Below are 19,750 nucleotides of genomic sequence, written 5' to 3'. Positions count from 1 at the left end.
TCACAAATCAATTGCATTTCTAGATAAAACAACTTTTAAATAGATACCCTTTAAAATAGCATTAAATTAATATAAAACCTAGGAATAACTCAAAAAAAATGTTCAAGTCATCTGTGCAGATAATTGTAAAATAATATGGACAGAAATTGAAGAACATGGAAATAAATGGGGAGATATTCCATGTTCATGGAATGGAAGACCCTATATTGCAAATATATTAATTGTCCCCAAACCACTCTATAGATTCAATGCCAATTCTATTCAACAGGTGTGTGTGTGTGTGTGTGTGTAGAACCTCAAAGCTGCTTCTAAAATTTATATAAAAATGCACAGGGCCAAGAATAAGCTTTGAAAAGAACAACATGGGAGGATTTGCTTTGTTGAATATCAAGACTTGTTACAAAAGTACATTAAAACAGTGTGGCACAAACATATAGCAAAGTAAACAAAGTGATCAGAACAGAAAGCTCAGAAATAGACCCACACATATATGGAAAAGGTCACTATAGAGCACTAGAGAAAGCATAGCCTTTCCAATAAATAGTATTGGATTAATAGGATATATATTTGGGGAAAAAATGAAATTGGGCCTGTCCCTCATTTATACAGAAAAATCAATTTGTTGTAGAGCTAAATGTGAATGGTAAAATAATAAACCTAGAAATTAACATAGGAGAGTATCTTCAAAAGCTGAAGATTAAAAGTCATTTTAAATGGAACGCAAAAGCACCAAACAATAAAAGAAAATATTAATAAGTTGTTTTTATTAAGAGACTTCACTGAAAGTGAAAAGGCAAGCAATGCTCTCACCCTTACCCCTTTACTCCAGTATGCATACAGCAGACAGAGCATTCACTGAAACAGAAATCGGATCACATCACTCCCTCGCTTAAAACCTTCCCACCTTCTTACCCTAGCCCATACTTTGTCTAGTACCACTCTCCCTCTCGTCCGTTATAGTCCAGCTATACTCCAAATGCCTTTCCTACCTCTGGGACTTGACACGTGTTGTTTTCTGTCTGTCTCTATTTCGTTCTTCAGTTAACTTTCATTCCCATCCTTTAGATTTCAGCTTAAATGTCTCCTCCCCAGAGAAGCCTTCTTTGGCCATCTAATCTAAGCAGGGCTTCACATTATTATCTCTTAGAACACCCTGCCCTTCCCTTCATAGTACTTAGTATATATTTTCATTATATAAACCAGATATTTTACTTGTTCATGGTCATCTGTCCGATTACACTTAAGTTCCAAATACATAGTAAATATGGGTGGATGGATGGATGGATGGATGGATGGATGGGTGACTAAACTAATAACATAGTTATCTCCTTAATCCAGAATTTGCTCTTCATATCTGGTGAAAGGTCTCCTTTTCCAGACCCCAAATTCAATAATTTTCTTTTCAGGTGTGTAAAGGATCAGTTAATGATTTTTTTCATTTGCTCATCTATTCGATTATTCATTCACCAAATGTTTTTGAAGAGGTTCTCTGAATAAGAGGATATGGGTCAAGCCATTGAATGAGCAGATTTGTAACTGAGAAGAGAGACATGAAGGGCGTAGTGAAATTCCTACATACGTATATACTTTAAGGACACATAGAAATATAATTTAAGGGAGAAGTTTTCTATGTTTCAGCGGTGGCTTTCTTGGCAGTTGAGAGAGTGAAGGATGGCAATGTGCTCTGTAACGCCAACAACTTTTTATTCCCAAATTTGCAAATGAGTCATCGGTTACTTCTGTCAATTTTTCTCGAGTATGATATAACAGCTGTAGTTTGGAGATTACAGTGTTTACTGAGTTGAGTATTATTTCCAGTGATCATTTGAAAGCGACGTGGGAACATTCTGGCAGCACTTTCTGAGAAATTAAGATGTGTGGTGGTTGTAAAACATGGCTGCAAACCCTTTGACACTCTTCCCATTGAGATCCTGGGTTCGCGCCCCCTCTCTTGGAGTCCGGGTGGGCTTGCGACATCTTTGACAGTTAGGTATGGCGGAAGTGACTCTGTTCCAAGACGAGGTCATAAGAGTCCATGTACAGGTGGGTTAAGATGGCGGAGGAGTAGGGGACCCCTTTTTCAGCCGGTCCCCTGAGTCGAGCTGGATAGGTACCAGACCAGCCTAAATAACCACGGAATCAGCCTGAGACGCAGGATGATGCATCTGGATCTCTACAAATGAACATCTCCAGCGCTGAGTATTGAGGTACCAAGAGGGGAGCTGTAAACCGTGCACGGATATCGGAAGATAAACGGAAGGGGGAGGGAGCCGCCGCGTTTGGGCGCCGGGAAGCGGTAGCCACCTGCACGGGGGAGCGGGCGGACACACAGAGGGCACCCGCGAGAGAGTGGACTGAGACCGGTGAGCCGTGAACGCGCGCCACCAGGCATCTCCCGGAACACCGGAATCCCGGTGTGCTCACGGGATCCAGACTGAGACCGGGAACTCCCGGAGCGCGCGCGGGGCGGCTGGCGGCTGGCGGCTGGCGGGCCACCTGCACGGGGGAGCGGGCGGACTCGCGGTCGGCACCCGCGAAACAGCAGACTGAGACCCTGAACCGGGTGCGCGCGCCACCAGGCTTCTCACGAAACTCCGGAATCGAGGTGTGCTCACCGGGCATAGACTGAGACCGGGAGACCCGGGAGCCTGCGGGGCGGCCGGTGGCTGGCGGCATTAGAAACACAAAGGACAGAGACGCGCGGGCCGCGGGCCGGTGGCTGGCGGCATTAGAAACACAAAGGACAGAGACGCGCGGGCCGCGGGCCGGTGGCTGGCGGCATTAGAAACACAAAGGACAGAGACGCGCCTGCCCTGGAAGTGAGGGCAGGGTCGCCGAGTTGGTGCGCACATCCCAGGACGCCGCAGGGTTGAGCAGCACCAACAGTAACAGAGTTAAAGTGGCCAGAACATCAGTGGAGAACGGGCCGCAATCCCTCTGTTCTGCGACAATGCAGCCTCTGCTGCTCTGACCCTCAGAAGAGGCATAGCCGGCCGCCAGGGAAAGCCGCCAGAGAACAAAAGCCTGGAAATACCGGCTCAGAGAGTGCCCATCCCCATCCTCCCTCGCAGGGGACACGGAGACTCTACCCAAACAGGGTTGCCTGAGTATCAGCGCGGCAGGCCCCTCCCCCAGAAGGCAGGCTGAAAAATCAAGAAGCCCACAACCGGAGGCACCTGGGTGGCGCTGTCATTGAGCGCCTGTCTTCGGCTTAGGGCTTGATACCAGCGTTCCGGAAAGGAGTCCCTCATCGGGCTCCTCCGCTGGGAGCCTGCTTCTTCCTCTCTCACTCCCCTGCTTCTGTTTCGTTCTTGCTGACTGTCTGTCTCCCTCTCTCTGACAAGTAAATAAATAAAATCTTTAAAGAAGAAGCCCACATCTCTAAGATCCCTATAAAACAAGGGGCACGGCCTGGGACCCAGTCAATAATTTTGGGCTCTGGAAACCCCGCAATCTCTCTTCATCAGAATGACAAGAAGGAGAAGCCCCCCCCAGCAAAGAAAAGACAGTGAGTCAGTGGCCTCTGCCACAGAAGTAACGGATATGGATGTAACCAAATTATCAGAAATGGAATTCAGAGTAACAATGGTCAAGATAATGAGTAGACTTGAAAAAAGTATTCAGGAAAATATTACTGAGAATATACAATCCCTAAGGGCGGAAATGAGAGCGAATTTGACAGAAATTAAAAATTCTATGAGCCAAATGCAGGCAAAACTAGAGGCTCTGATGGCCAGGGTCACGGAAGCGGAGGAAAGGGTTAGTGAATTGGAGGATGGGTTAATAGAGGAAAAAATAAAATTAGAAGATGGTCTTAAAAAAATCCACGCCCACGAATGTTGGCTACGGGAGATTACTGACTCAATGAAACGATCCAATGTTAGAATCATCGGCATCCCCGAGGGGGTGGAGAAAAACAGAGGTCTAGAAGAGATATTTGAACAAATTGTAGCTGAAAACTTCCCTAATCTAGCAAGGGAAACAAAAATTCGTGTCCAAGAGGCAGAGAGGACCCCTCCCAAGCTCAACCATGACAGACCTACACCACGTCACGTCATAGTGCAATTCGCAAATATGAGATCTAAGGAAACAGTATTGAAAGCGGCCAGGGCAAAGAAATTTCTCACGTACCAAGGCAAAGGCATCAGAATTACATCAGACCTGTCTACACAGACCTGGAATGAGAGAAAGGGTTGGGGGAGCATTTTTAAAGCTCTTTCAGAGAAAAACATGCAGCCAAGGATCCTTTATCCAGCAAGGCTGTCATTCAGAATTGATGGAGAAATAAAGACATTTCAGAATCGACAGTCACTAGCCAATTTCGTAACCACGAAACCAGCCCTACAGGAGGTATTACGGGGGGTTCTATAAAAGTAAAAAGGCCCCAAGAGTGATACAAAACAGAAAGTCACAGCCAATACAAACAAAGACTTTACTGACACCATGGCAGAATTAAAAGCATATCTCTCAGTACTCAGCCTGAACATTAATGGTTTAAATTCTGGTTTCAAACGCCACAGGGTTGCAGATTGGATAAAAAGAAATGACCCATCCATTTGCTGTCTACAAGAGACTCATTTCGAACCCAAAGATGCATTCAGACTGAGAGTAAGGGGATGGAGTACCATCTTTCACGCAAATGGACCTCAAAAGAAAGCTGGGGTAGCAATTCTCATATCAGATAAATTGGATTTTAAACTACAGACTATAGTTAGAGATGCAGAAGGGCACTATATTATTCTTAAAGGAAGTATTCAACAAGTGGATATGACAATTATAAATATATATGCCCCCAACAGGGGAGCAGCAAGATACACAAGCCAACTCTTAACCAGAATAAAGAGACATATAGATAAAAATACATTAATAGTAGGGGACCTCAACACTCCACTCTCAGAAATAGACAGAACACCCTGGCAAAAACTAAGCAAAGAATCAAAGGCTTTGAATGCCATACTCGACGAGTTGGACCTCTTAGATATATATAGAACACTACACCCCAGAACCAAAGAATACTCATTCTATTCTAATGCCCATGGAACATTTTCAAGAATAGACCATGTTCTGGGACACAAAACAGGTCTCAGCCGATACCAAAAGATTGAAATTATCCCCTGCATATTCTCAGACCACAACGCTCTGAAATTAGAACTCAACCACAAGGAAAAATTTGGAAGAAACTCAAACACTTGGAGACTAAGAACCATCCTGCTCAGGAATGACTCGATAAACCAGGAAATCAAAAATCAAATTAAACAATTTATGGAGACCAATGAGAATGAAAATACAACAGTCCAAAACCTATGGGATACTGCAAAGGCAGTCCTAAGGGGGAAATACATAGCCATCCAAGCCTCACTCAAAAGAATAGAAAAATCTAAAATGCAGTTTTTATATTCTCACCTCAAGAAGCTGGAACAGCAACAGAGGGACAGGCCTAATCCACGCACAAGGAAGCAGTTGACCAAAATTAAAGCTGAAATCAATCAAGCAGAAACCAGAAGTACAGTAGAGCAGATCAACAGGACTAGAAGCTGGTTCTTGGAGAGAATCAATAAAATTGACAGACCACTGGCAAGACTTATCCAAAAGAAAAGAGAAAGGACCCAGATTATTAAAATTATGAATGAAAAAGGAGAGGTCACGACGAACACCATTGAAATTGGAAGGATTATTAGAAATTTTTATCAACAGCTATATGCCAATAAACTAAGCAATCTGGAAGAGATGGAATCCTTCCTGGAAACCTATAAACTACCAAGATTGAAAAAGGAAGAAATTGATTTCTTAAACAGGCCAATTAATTATGAAGAAATTGAGTCAGTGATAAACAACCTTCCAAATAACAAAACTCCAGGCCCGGACGGTTTTCCTGGGGAATTCTACCAAACATTCAAAGAAGAAATAATACCTATTCTCCTAAAGCTATTTCAAAAAATAGAAACAGAAGGAAAGCTACCAAACTCATTCTATGAGGCCAATATTACCTTGATCCCCAAACCAGGCAAAGACCCCCTCAAAAAGGAGAATTACAGACCGATTTCCCTAATGAATATGGACGCCAAAATCCTCAACAAGATACTTGCTAATAGAATCCAACAGTTCATTAAAAGGATTATCCACCACGATCAAGTGGGATTCATACCTGGGATGCAAGCGTGGTTCAATATTCGCAAATCAATCAGCGTGATACATCATATCAACAAGAAAAGACTCAGGAACCATATGATCCTCTCAATCGATGCCGAAAAAGCATTTGACAAAATACAGCATCCTTTCCTGATTAAAACCCTTCAGAGTGTAGGAATAGAAGGTACATTTCTCAATCTCATAAAAGCCATCTATGAAAAGCCTACTGCAAATATTATTCTCAATGGGGAAAAGCTGGAAGCCTTTCCCTTAAGATCAGGAACTCGACAAGGATGCCCACTCTCGCCACTATTATTCAACATAGTACTAGAAGTCCTTGCAACAGCAATCAGACAACAAAAAGGGATCAAAGGTATTCAAATCGGCAAAGAAGAAGTCAAAATGTCTCTCTTCGCAGACGACATGATACTCTATATGGAAAACCCAAAAGAAGCCACTCCCAAACTATTAGAAGTTATAGAGCAATTCAGTAACGTGGCGGGATACAAAATCAATGCTCAGAAATCAGTTGCATTTCTGTACACGAATAACGAGAACGAAGAAAGAGAAATCAGGGAATCCATCCCATTTACAATAGCACCAAAAACCATACGTTACCTTGGAATTAACTTAACCAGAGACGTAAAGGACCTTTATTCTAGAAACTATAAATCACTCTTAAAAGACATTGAGGAAGACATAAAAAGATGGAAAGATATTCCATGCTCATGGATCGGAAGAATTAACATAGTTAAAATGTCCATGCTACCCAGAGCAATCTACACTTTCAATGCTATCCCGATCAAAATACCGAGAACGTTTTTCAAAGAACTGGAACAAATAGTCCTTAAATTTGTATGGAACCAGAAAAGACCCCGAATCTCCAAGGAACTGTTGAAAAGGAAAAACAAAGCTGGGGGCATCACAATGCCGGATTTCGAGCTGTACTACAAAGCTGTGATCACCAAGACAGCATGGTACTGGCACAAAAACAGACACATAGACCAATGGAACAGAATAGAGAGCCCAGAAATGGACCCTCAGCTCTTTGGGCAACTAATATTTGATAAAGCAGGAAAAAACATCCGGTGGGAAAAAGACAGTCTCTTCAATAAATGGTGCTGGGAAAATTGGACAGCTACATGCAAAAGAATGAAACTTGACCACTATCTCACACCATACACAAAAATAAACTCCAAATGGATGAAAGACCTCGATGTGAGACAGGAATCCATCAAAATTCTAGAGGAGAACATAGGCAGCAACCTCTACGACATCAGCCAAAGCAACCTTTTTCATGACACATCCCCAAAGGCAAGAGAAACAAAAGATAAAATGAATTTATGGGACTTCATCAAGATTAAAAGTTTCTGCACATCCAAGGAAACAGTCAGAAAAACTAAGAGGCAGCCCACGGATTGGGAGAATATATTTGCAAATGACACTACAGATAAAGGACTGGTATCCAAGATCTACAAAGAACTTCTCAAACTCAATACACGAGAAACAAATAAACAAATCAAAAAATGGGCAGAAGATATGAACAGACACTTTTCCAATGAAGACATACAAATGGCTAACAGACACATGAAAAAATGTTCAAAATCATTAGCCATCAAGGAAATTCAAATCAAAACCACACTGAGATACCACCTTACGCCAGTTAGAATGGCAAAAATAGACAAGGCAAGAAACAACAATTGTTGGAGAGGATGTGGAGAAAGGGGATCCCTCCTACATTGTTGGTGGGAATGCAAGTTGGTACAGCCACTCTGGAAAACAGTGTGGAGGTCCCTTAAAAAGTTAAAAATTGAGCTACCCTATGATCCAGCCATTGCACTACTGGGTGTTTACCCCAAAGATACAGACGTAGTGAAGAGAAGGGCCATATGCACCCCAATGTTCATAGCAGCAATGTCCACAATAGCTAAATCGTGGAAGGAGCCGAGATGCCCTGCAATAGATGACTGGATTAAGAAGTTGTGGTCCATATATACAATGGAATATTACTCAGCAATCAGAAAGAATGAGTTCTCAACATTTGCTACAACATGGACGGCACTGGAGGAGATAATGCTTAGTGAAATAAGTCAAGCAGAGAAAGACAACTATCATATGATTTCTCTCATCTATGGAACATAAGAACTAGAATGATCAGTAGGGGAAGAAAGGGATAAAGAAAGGGGGGGTAATCAGAAGGGGGAATGAAACATGAGAGACTATGGACTATGAGAAACAAACTGAGGGCTACAGAGGGGAGGGGGGTGGGGGAATGGGATAGACCGGTGATGGGTAGTAAGGAGGGCACATATTGCATGGTGCACTGGGTGTTATACACAACTAATGAATCATCGAGCCTTACATCGAAAACCGGGGATGTACTGTATGGTGACTAACATAATATAATAAAAAATCATTATTAATAAAAAAAAAAAAAAAAAAAAAAAAAAAAAAAAAAAAAGAGTCCATGTACATTCTGCCCCGCTCTCTTGAAACATTTGCTTTCTTTGAAAGCTGTTCTCAGGATGCTCTCTCTTAGGAAACAGCTGTCATATCATAAAAGATCCCAGTCACAGTGGTAGGCCGCGTGCAAGTACTCTGGTCAACAGCCCCAGCTAAGCCTACCCTTGAAGACTTTGCAGCCTAGGTGTCAGATGTGAGTAAGGACACTTCCAGGTAGTTCCTGTCCCCAGCTGTTTCAGTTACCCTGGTTCTAGGAGTCTTCCCAGGCGAGGCCCCAGGAAAGGGAGAATAATCCGCACTGTGCCCTGTCCAAATTCTTGACCCACAGAACCCTTGAGCACGGCTAACGAGTGGCTGGCATTTCACAGGGTAGTTTCAGGCAGTTTGTTATGCAACAATAGTAATTGGAACAGAATGATAAAATGAAAATTTTGACTAAAGCACCAAAAGATGACAACACCTTAATATGGAAAGTTGAAAGATGAATAAATAAGTAAATGCACTATAGAAAGATTCACAAGGCAGACTGGGAACAATGGCTTAGAGGCAAGAGGCTCATTTTCAAGGTTAAATTATTGGACAATGTCCCTGCATTATGTGATTAGTAGTATTTGACCCATAATTTAGGAAGAATCAAATACCCTATTACTTTAATTATCCAAAGGTCAGTGTCCTGACATCCTCCAGCAACTGGAGCATAGCCATCAATCTAGAAGTGAAAAAGATACGTAGCCATAAAACAAACAAACAAGTAAGATGGGCTGATGGATAAATAGAAGGATGGATCGATGAACAGATAAAGGAAGTGCAGTGATAAGGCAAGTGTAGTAAGAGGTTAATGATAAGATATAGATACAATGGGGGGATGATATCTACTGCTGCGTACCGAATAACTCCAAAAGTTAGTGTCTTCAAACAGCATCCACTTATTGTTTCAAAGTTTCCGTGATCAGAAATGTGGGCGTGGCTCAGCTGGGTCTTCCGGATCAGAGTCTCTCATGAGGTTGACTGGGGGGAGGCGGGTGGACCAAGTTCACTCAAGAGGTGGTTGGATGGATTTAATTCCTCACGCATTGATGACCATAGACCTCCCTCGGTTCCTTATCACATGGGCCTCTCCAAAGGGCGGCTCACGACATGGCAGCTGGTTTCCGTCGGAGTGATACAATGATAGTGCTAGCAAGACAGAAGTCAGTCTTCTGTAACCTAATCTTGGGAGTGACACTTCATCACTTTGGCCATATTCTATTTATTAGAAGCAAGTGATGAGGTCCAGCCCACCCTCAAGGGGAGGGGATTACTCAAAGGCCTCAATGCCAGAATGCGGGGACCATTGGGGGGGTGGGGGTGGGAGGGAAGAGGGGATCATCTGTAAAGGCCACCTCCTGCAGGGTCTGCTGTAAAATGAACACTTTCATTATAAAATATTTGGGGAAATTATTTTACATCTATATATATATATATATCTATATATCTATATATATATCTCCAAATCTGTGTTCTCTACTCTGTGGGAAGCCATAACAAACTTCAGGCTTTAATGTGATTATACAAAATAAGGCACCAGCTTAGAAGCATTGAGGCCTATAGACAAAGAGAAAAGCAACAGCTAATATGTAAAATAAAGAGAGTGAGCTTGAGAGAGAGAGAGAGAGAAGGAAAATATTATCTGGGGCCATGTAGTGTTTTTTTCAAAAGTTTATTTATTTTAGTAATCCCTACACCCAATATGGGGCTCAAACTCATGACCCCGAGATCAAGAGTCCCATGCTCTTCCGGCTGAGCCAGCCAGGCGCCCTGGGCCATGTGGTGTTGGAGCAAAAAATTCCACAGAGCTCTTTGTGCCTGAGAGTATAGGTAAAATAGAAAACATACCGTTCTAAAGCCTTTACACATAGTAGCATATTCGACCCACACAACAAAACAATGAGGAAGATAATATTATTAGCCCCATTTACAGATGAGAAAATTGAGGCATAGAAAGGTTGAACAATTTTCCCAAGGTCATAATGTCACTCTTAAATCATCAAGAAGAACTTAAATTCATTCTTTTAAAAAGGCAAGGAAGCATTCCCTATGCCTTAGAAAGATTTCCAACTGAAAGAACTCAAATCAAAAGCATTCTTGAGGTGAGGGCTATAAACTTGAGCTATCTGAAATGTCCCCTTATAAGGACTCGCGGCATTCTGCTGCTTCCCTGAAGAGACTTTCTCTGACCTAGGAAGATTCCATCCTTCCTCCTTGAACCCCTGGCTTTCTGCTCCAGAATCCTTGCAGCCCTGGCAACCCACCAAGCGTGTGATCCCTACCCAGGGATGTGAGATAAAATACAGGACTCAGGTTAAATTAGAATTTAGATAAACAACAAAGACTTTTTTTTTTAAGTATAAGAATACCCCACATATTATTGCATGGAACGTACACTAAAAGGGATTCATCGTTTTTCTGAAAGTCAACTTTAGGCTCCCAATACCTTTATTTGCTCATCTTGCCGCCCTATCCCCGGCAGAGCTCTCCTGCCCAAGCCCTGAACCTCCCACGCCCCCTCTCTTTGATTCCCCCAGGACTTTCCACCTTCCACCTTCCAAGCCTGAAGGAAATGAGAAACTGGGGAGTTTGGGCTCCAGCTGCCAGAGGCTAGAAAGGGCTGGGGAATTGCTTATGGCATCCACAATTAGCCCTGGGAGCACATTTTCCCATAGAAACAATGATCCTAATGGTGGCTGGCTCCCTAGTGCTATGGGTCCTACAGTCCAGCCATATTCTGGGTTAAATAGGCCTTTGTGGACTGGCCTGGGAACCTTCTCACCATTTGTAACATTGTTTCCATGGGAAAAACCGCTTCTCAAGTTCCAAACAACTGACTTACAAACAAACTTTTGGAACAAAATGCTTTGGTAAGTTGGGGAAGCCTGTAGACTCTCCCAGAGTCATTCAAAGGCCTGTGACTTCACTCCAAGATGTTAGCAACGTTTAGGGCTGCTTAGCATACCAAAGGGAGGCCACTGGATTTGCCAAAGAAACTTTAATAAGCAAACAGACAAGACTGACAGAGCCATAATAGACAAGCTGACTCCGCCTTTGATTGGCTCCATAGGCCAGCATTTACACTGAACGATTTCCCTTAATCAAACACATGCCTTATCTGGACAGGCGGGACACTTATCCGACTAAGTGGGTGGTTATTAAGGAGATGGCAGGTACTCCGTATCTAATTGTACCCGTAGCAGCCTTTCACAGACCCCAGCACGCCTGTCCCTCCATTGTCGGACACTTTCAGTGTTTCATTGGTTCGTTCACCTTGATGAAAACAGAGCAATTACGCGGCTTTTTCATCTGCCTCTTTGAAAGGCATATGGAAAATTCTGCTTTCAGGAATAAAATGTTAATTCGAAAAAAGTACTTCAAGGCATTCTGAGAGGCCGTCTCCCATATTGCTGAAATGACATGCACAGCAAATGCGGCGGGATGGTTACTTCAGAGACTAAAACAGGAGGAATAAAATGTATACGGATACCTCATTTCTCATTAATTATTATTCAGAATGAAACGTAATGCCAGGAGCTATAGGGTGCCAGAAGTAGAAGAAGGAAATCTATCATCATGTATTTAAAAACCTTTGCAGAGTATAATAATAATTAAGAAATTATTACACTACTGATCTTTTAGAAGCAGTGTAGCCACCTGTTCACGCCTTTATTAATCACCAATTTTCTTCTTCCTTAACACTGCACAGCAAGGATTATTAAAGGGAAGAGTACGAAAATGGAGGTGCTGAGGAATAATTTATATCGTGTAGCAAAAGGATATTAAAATGCATCATTTTAATTAAGACTTTCACGAGTGGAGAAAGTCGTAGTTTAGGTCTGGTTTATAGCAACATATAATTTGACTTAAAAGAATAGCAATGCGTATTAGTAATTATTATTGTTGATATTATTAATTTGCTCTAAAATTAGCTCTAAGAGATTCTTTTTTTTTCTCCTCTGAGCAGCAAGCAATCACTACCATAAAAGTGTGTTTCCCAGGTAGCTCAGAGGGATCCTTTCCAGCCAGGGTGGTACACAGCGGGGAAGGGACTGCGATTCTCAAGGGACGGGTGGCCTAGGGTTCTGCCGGTACAGCAAAATTTGGTCCCCATGTCCCACGTGGCTCAGTCCCTGCCCAGGGCAAGTGTGTGATCCTCATGGCTACTGGGGGGACACTGGTTCCACAGGGTACATCAACGAATACCCGTTTAAGGGTGCTGGGAAGGAAAATGGCACATGGAGTCACAGCTCTCTGTTCAGGTTTTGATAGGGTCCTTTCTTTCTTTCTTTCCTTTCTTTCTCTTTCTTTCTTTCTTTCTTTCTTTCTTTCTTTCTTTCTTTCTTTCTTTCTTTCTTTCTTTCTTTCTTTCTTTCTTTCTTTCTTTCTTTCTTTCTTTTCTTCCAGAGAGAGAAAGCATGAGCAGGGGGTGGGCAGAAGAAGAGGGAGAGAGAAAATCTCAAGCTGGCTTCATGCCCAGGGCAGAGTCCGACACTGGGCTCCATCTCACGACCCCCAGATCACAACCTGAGCCAAAATCAAGAGTTGGGAGCTTAACTGACTGAGCCCCCCAGGCGCCCCTTTTTATTTGATTTTTAAAGTCACACAAAGTGAAAGTGACACTTGGGGGTATACATTCTATGACTTTTGACATATGCATAAATTCAAGTAACTGCCACCACAATTGCGATACAGAACAACTCCCTCACCCCATAAAACTACTCCCATTCCTTTATAATGACACTTCCCCCACCGAGCCCTGCAACCACGGATCTATTCTCCATCACTACAGTTTGATCTTTTCAAGGTCGTCATATAAATGGAATCATGCAGTATATGACCTTTTGAAATTGGCTTCTCTCACTCAGCATGCTTTTGAGATTCATGCAGATTGCTGCGTCTATCAATAGAGCGTCCCTTTTTATGGCTTTGTGATAATCCATTGTACGGATGTACCACAATTTGTTCAGCCAATCACCCTTTGAAGGACGTTTGAGCGGTTTCTAGTTTGATTATGTTTCCAACTATGACTCAGGTGATTATGAATAGACCCACAGACAGTCGCCTACAGTGTTTTGCATGATCACGACTTTTCATTTCTCTGGGAGAGGGTGATTGCTGAATCATAGAGTGAGTATGTGTTTAACTTTATAAGAAATTGCCTGTTTTTCAGAGTGGCTCTACCGTGTTGCACTCCTACCAGCAATGTGTAAGAATTCCAGTCGCTCTGCATTCTCACCAGCACTTCGTACTGTCAATATTTTTTATTTTAGCCATTTAAAAGGTTTGTAATGGTATTTCACTGTGGTTTTCATTTACATTTACATTTCTTGATTTCATCTCAGGTCACGATCTCGGGTCCTGAGGTTGTGCCCCGCATCTGACTCTACTCTCAGTGGGGAGTCTGCTTCCAGATTCTCTCTCCCTCTCCCTCTGCCCCTACCCCTGCTCTCTCTCTCCTCTCTCCCTCTCTCAAATAAATAAATAAATAAATCTTTTTTAAAAGAAGTTTTGCTGTTTTAGGTTTTACATTTGTTTCTATGATATATTTTCAGTTAATCTTTGTAGAAAGCATGAAGTTTAGGTCAAAGTTTACTGTCTTGCCTGTGGATGGCTGTCCAACTGCTCTCGCACCATTTGTGGACCAGGCAATCCTTCCTCTATTGAATTGTCTTTGTACCTTTGTCAGAAGTAAATCGGAGCCATCATCTTTTGCCTAGACCAGGGATTAGCAAACTACGCCCAGGGGCCAATCTGGCCCCACTACCTATTTTTGTATTCAGTTTTATTGGAACAAAGATACACCCGTTTGTTTATGTCTTGTTTACATATTATCTATGGCTGCTTTTGTGCTACAAGAGTAGAGTTCTATAGTTGTGACAGACACCAAAACTCTTTCCTATTTGGCCCTTAACAGAAAGAGTTTGCCAGCCCCTGGTCTAGGCTACTGTACCAGTTTCTGCAGTGCCGTGAGCAGAACTACCAGACTCTGACCTTGGCCGTTCACGGTGGGTCACCTGAAGAATGAGCTGGCTAGGGCTGAGGGGTCCCCCATCTCCTAGAAGGGAAGAGGCTGCACTCAAGTGCAAGTTCCCATGAGACTGATGCCTTATTCACCCCAAGAGTGGAGACTGTAACATTCCTTGGGCAGCTGGCATTCCCAGAGAATCCCTGTAAATCACTGGCACCCCAAATCCAAACTGGCTGTTGCTCGGCAGCTCGTGTCGTCCCCCATTGATAGGAATCCTCTTCATGTTTGTGCGATAAAAGGCAGGACTACAAGGGACGTATGTTCTCCTTACTGAGACCCAGTAGTGTGCTGGCCCTCGGCTCGCCTCTCCATCAGACGGGAGAATGGAAGGTCCAAGCCTTTTTCCCTGGCTATCCTGGCCCTGTAACTTCGTATTTTCTTTAACAAAGCCCATTCCTTAACCCATGCTAGATGACTTTGTGAAGTTTGTCCTGAAGGCTAGTGTAGAGCAGCTGACAACCCTGAATAGACTCATCTTGCATGCCAGTGGGGACCCCAAAGGGACCTATCTAGCACAACAGCCTCCCAACTGACCTCCTTGCATCCACATTGACTCTCCTCTGATGTCGTCTTCACACTGCAGCTAGAGTGGGTATTTCTAAACACACCTCTTGTGTCACACACCTTCCCCCCACAACCCAATTTAAAGCACTTCAATGAGGGGTGCCTGGGTGGCTCAGTCAGTTAAGCGTCTACCTCTTGGTTTTGGCTCAAGGTTGTGGGGTCAGGCCCACGTGGGGCTCCATGCTTGGCATGGAGTCTTCTTGAGATTCTCTCTCTCCCTCTGCCCCTCCCCCGACTCATGCATGCTCTCTCTCTCTATCTCTCTCTCTCAAATAAATAAATAAATATATTTTTTAAAAAAACCACTTCAATGACTTCTTATGGGTCTTAAAACAATGCAAAATCTTTAACATGGCTTCATAAAACCCAGCATGATCGGGTCCCTGCCTTTCTCTCCAGTCTTAACTCCTGTCATTCTTCTTCCCTCTCTGAACTCCAACCAAACAAACAAGGATTTAACTTTATTTCAGTGAATGTTCCACATGCACTTGAAAAGAATATTTCTTCCGCTGTTGTTAGTGTTCCATAAATGTTGATTAATTCCTCTTGGTTGATGGTATTATTCATTCTTCTATATCCTAGACTTTTTTGGTTTACTAATTCTATCAATTACTGAGAGAAGAGTGTTGAAGTCTCTGATTATACTTCGGAATTTTTCTACTTTTCTTTTTAGTCCTGTCAGTTTTTGTTTCATATATTATAAATATCTGCTGTTGGTTCATACATATTTTGAATTATTATTTCTTCTTGGTGAATTGACCCTTTACCATTATATAATGGCCCTCTTCACCCCAATAATCTTCCTTGTTCTGAACTCTAATTTGAGTGAAATTCATTTGTCCACTCCAGCTTTCATTGGGTTGATGACTGACAGTGTATCTTTTTATATCCTTTCACTTTTTTCTTTTTAAGTAAGTTCTACACCGAACTTGGGGCTTGAACTTATGGCCCCAAGATCAAGAGTTGTGTGCTCTACCAACTGAGCCAGCCAGGTGCCCCTCCATCCTTTTACGTTTTATCTAGCTATACCATTATGTTTAAAGTGAGTTTCTTGTATACAGCCTATAATTGGGTCCTGTGGGTTTTTGAATGAATTCTGGCAATCTCTATCTTTTAACTCATATGTTTAAACCATGTACCTCTAATGTAACTGCTGATAGATTTGAATTTGGAACTACTATTTATTATTTGTTTTCTCTATTTTTCATTAATATGTTGCCACTCTTCTGCCTTCTTTATGGTTATTTGAACATTAGTAATGCATATTAATTTATCTCTTGTGGTTTTGGTTATATATCTTTGACGAGTTACTTTTTATTATTTGTTGTTCTAGCAATCACAATGTACATATTTAGCAGTCTACTTAGAATAAATGTATTACCACCTCAAAGGAGTATAGAAACCTTACCACTCCATCAGTTCCTTTACCTTCCCCCATTTTATGTTGTAATTGTGTTATGTATTACACCTTTGTTCATTAAAACCCAATCAGACAATGTCATAACTTTTGATTTCCACTTTCAAATATGCTTTAAGAACTCAAGATGAGAATAATCTATCATAATTACCCAGATATTTACTCTTTACATTGTTCTTCTTTCATTCCTAATGTTCCAGGTTTTCTTCTGGTATCATATCCCCCCCCCCAGAATTCTTGGTTGATAGGTTTTTTCCTTTAAATGCTTTTAAAAAGCTTTACATTTTCCTTCTGGCCTAAACAATTTCCAGTGAGCGTCAAGCATTCCCTGAGCAATAGCATGGTGGCCGCTGCCAGGCTGGCTCATCAGACTTTCATAGACTTAGCTAGTAAGAAGACAGCAAGCCCAAATGGAGTGACATAGTTGATTTCCATTTCTTGAGCCAGAACCAGAAGTTTTCTCCTGGAGCCCTTTTTGGGTCCCAGGCTACCATGGGCTCAGGAATGGAGATACAGAAGGAAAAAAAAAATGGTCAAGTTACCACCAATTTGGCACACAGCTTAATTGGATTAAGATCATGATCTTGCCATTCCATGAAATTCTAATCCAGGAAGATGAAAGTATATATACCCCCCCCAGGAACTTCCTGAAAATTCACTGATTTGAACAAAAGGACAAATAACTCTCCTCAGAATAATGGTCCTCTTCTTAAAATGAAAGGTCATTCAACGGGCTGTTTATATAATTGTTTCTCTTCAAGGCTTACTTCAAAAACCCTCACTTCGCTGTCAACCAATTCCAAACTATTAATAAGGTACAAACTATGTCCAATCCTAATCATGCTTTAGCATTGATTTATCTACCTTTCCTTGATCAGACTTTTCTTGATCAACAGTTAATTATGGTGGGTTATTTTTCTTCTGAGGTTGACAATTGACAGACCTTAGGCCAAAATAATCTTGATAGACCAAGGTAGCGATTAAAACCCCTTAACAATACTTTCTATTTTCACAAAAATAAAGCAGTTAAGACAGATCACTGAATAAAGATTTCAAAGAGTGTTTATGCATCACAAATGAGAGACATGAAAACTGTCCAATTCATTTACATATACCAACCTTTGCTAACTAGGAAGTTCCCTGGATCTCTCTCCCAGCATTGCCAATGAGAGGCTTTTACATTTGTTTTTCTTTGTTACACATGATATGGAGAAGAAGACAATTTTATTTTTGTATGTCTGCTTTTCCATTCAAGAACTTTCCTATATTGCAGTCCTGTGGTTAACTCCTCCTGGGTCTCTCCCAAGCTCCCAGACACCCACCACAAAGCACATGTTAACTTCCGTTCCCTTCTTTATCAAATCAACGTTCCTTGTTTCTATATGTGCAAATCTATCACCTCTTTCATAGAGAACCAAGCCATAATTATTGTATGCATGAATTGTAAATGCCACACACTACTGTGTTAATATAGGTATGTGTGTAATTCAATAAATATGTCTGAGCTAAAGGAAGAAAAATAACCTGTTCTAATCTTATTCCAATTTAGTTACAGGTAATCAGGTTTGTCTGTTCTTTTTATTTTGCTTAATTTCCCAAAGGCTCTTTTCTCCCCCTTTTGCTTTTTATTCTAAAGCAGACTGACGTTTGGTTTTTTAAAATTATTATGTAAATATCACATCATGCATGGTGTAATCAAGAAGCAAGGCGTTGTGATTTTTAAATCTGTGTCTTTAAAATTTTGCTTTGCACTTTAGAAAGGTTTGCTGTAGTTTTAACTGTCATGCTGCAGTTTCCTTTTCATCTCCAGCTTCATTTTAGACCCCAAAGTGTCCACTCCTGTTTGAACACCCACTCCATTTTCCTCTCTGTTTCCCACCTGGGTCCCCTCACTCTCTAATTACCCCTACCAAGAATGACTCACATTTTCTCATATGGAGATTTGTCTCTGGTCAAGTATACAGAGATAAAGCTATCGACACTAGAATTTTGCTTGAGGGGAACTCACAGTGGGGAAAGGAGTTGTATAATTCCATTTTGGGGAGGGCTTTATTTATCTCTGTTCTCTGGGCTTCTTGTTAAACAAATTCCCAGAACTCTTCCGTTTAATATCCGTGTTTCCTGTTTACAAATCACTTTTATATGCATTTGATCCATACAAATCTTGGCTGCTTGAGACACAAAACATCATTGCTCTTCTTGAACAAATTAGGAAACTGAGGCTCACAGAAGAAAGCGGGCATCATGGGCTAAGGGCTAAACTAGTGTCGGGGAGGAAGATATTTCCTCTGTTCTTCAAAGTCCTTCTAGCTGGACTAAGTATCAAATTAACATGAGGCAGATTAACAAGAGAAAATGAAATTTTATTTCCTACGCATGGGGAACCCACACAGACTTGAAATTTCAAAGACAGTTAGGCAACAGGAGACTTATATGACATCCTGAGCTAAGGAGAGGGCTAAGGGTCTGAGGATGCAACGGGGGAGGAAGACCATTACCAGAAAATTGAGAGGAGCTGTTCAGAAAATAAAGGTTGCTCTGTTATGGAGATAAGTTTCTTAGGTAAAGAAGAATCTGTTAATAGCTGTCTTCCTGGTGCAGTCTCTCCCTTCCAACATAAATTTAGACAATCGAAGGGAGGCAAAGAGCTTTCCTTAAATCTGCTGGGTTTTTATTGCTTTTAACTCAAAATAATTTTCATGCCCAAGTGGCCCATCTTGGGGAGGTCTGCCCTTGGAACCTATACTAGGCAGCTTTCCCATGATTGCTTTTGTATTTATTCACTAATTTATTTACTGGATAAATACCTTCTGCACTCGTAGAATGTGCCAGTTTCTGTGCTAGGTGCTAGGACCAGCTCCTGTGTTTCTCCCCAGCTCCTGAAGTAGACAGATGAGACACATTCCTTTAGAATACAGACAACAAAATTCTTATTTCCAGATCAAGCGCAAGTGTATTTCAGCCCAGCCCAAGGTGAATTAGAAATTACTGAAAGCAAGCAGAAATAGCAGCAAAACAGGGCTCAAGAGATATTATATACCAAACCTGACTCAGCCTTTAACTCCAAGTATGACTTTAGACAAATCCTTTCCCCCGCTGGGCCTCAGTTTCTCCATCTT

The 19,750-nt window shown here is 41.8% G+C and overlaps 1 long non-coding RNA gene across 3 annotated transcripts in view; it reads right to left on the bottom strand.

Moving 5' to 3' along the window:
* The window catches only part of LOC123002294 (uncharacterized), a 60,789-nt gene that overhangs the window by 22,664 nt on the left and 18,375 nt on the right, over window positions 1-19,750 (bottom strand). Inside the window, exon 2 of one of the 3 annotated variants that reach the window (XR_007188355.2) lies at window positions 19,439-19,510. The exons of the other annotated variants lie outside the window; for them this stretch is intronic. This is a non-coding gene — a long non-coding RNA (uncharacterized LOC123002294). The remainder of the gene's footprint in view (window positions 1-19,438; window positions 19,511-19,750) is intronic. 3 annotated transcript variants of the gene reach the window in all.

Source organism: Ursus arctos, chromosome X, assembly GCF_023065955.2.
Source record: "Ursus arctos isolate Adak ecotype North America chromosome X, UrsArc2.0, whole genome shotgun sequence".
In the NCBI taxonomy this organism is placed as follows: domain Eukaryota; kingdom Metazoa; phylum Chordata; class Mammalia; order Carnivora; family Ursidae; genus Ursus; species Ursus arctos.
Note: the sequence above shows the minus strand (reverse complement) of the source record. Positions and strands in the feature narration are given on the sequence as shown.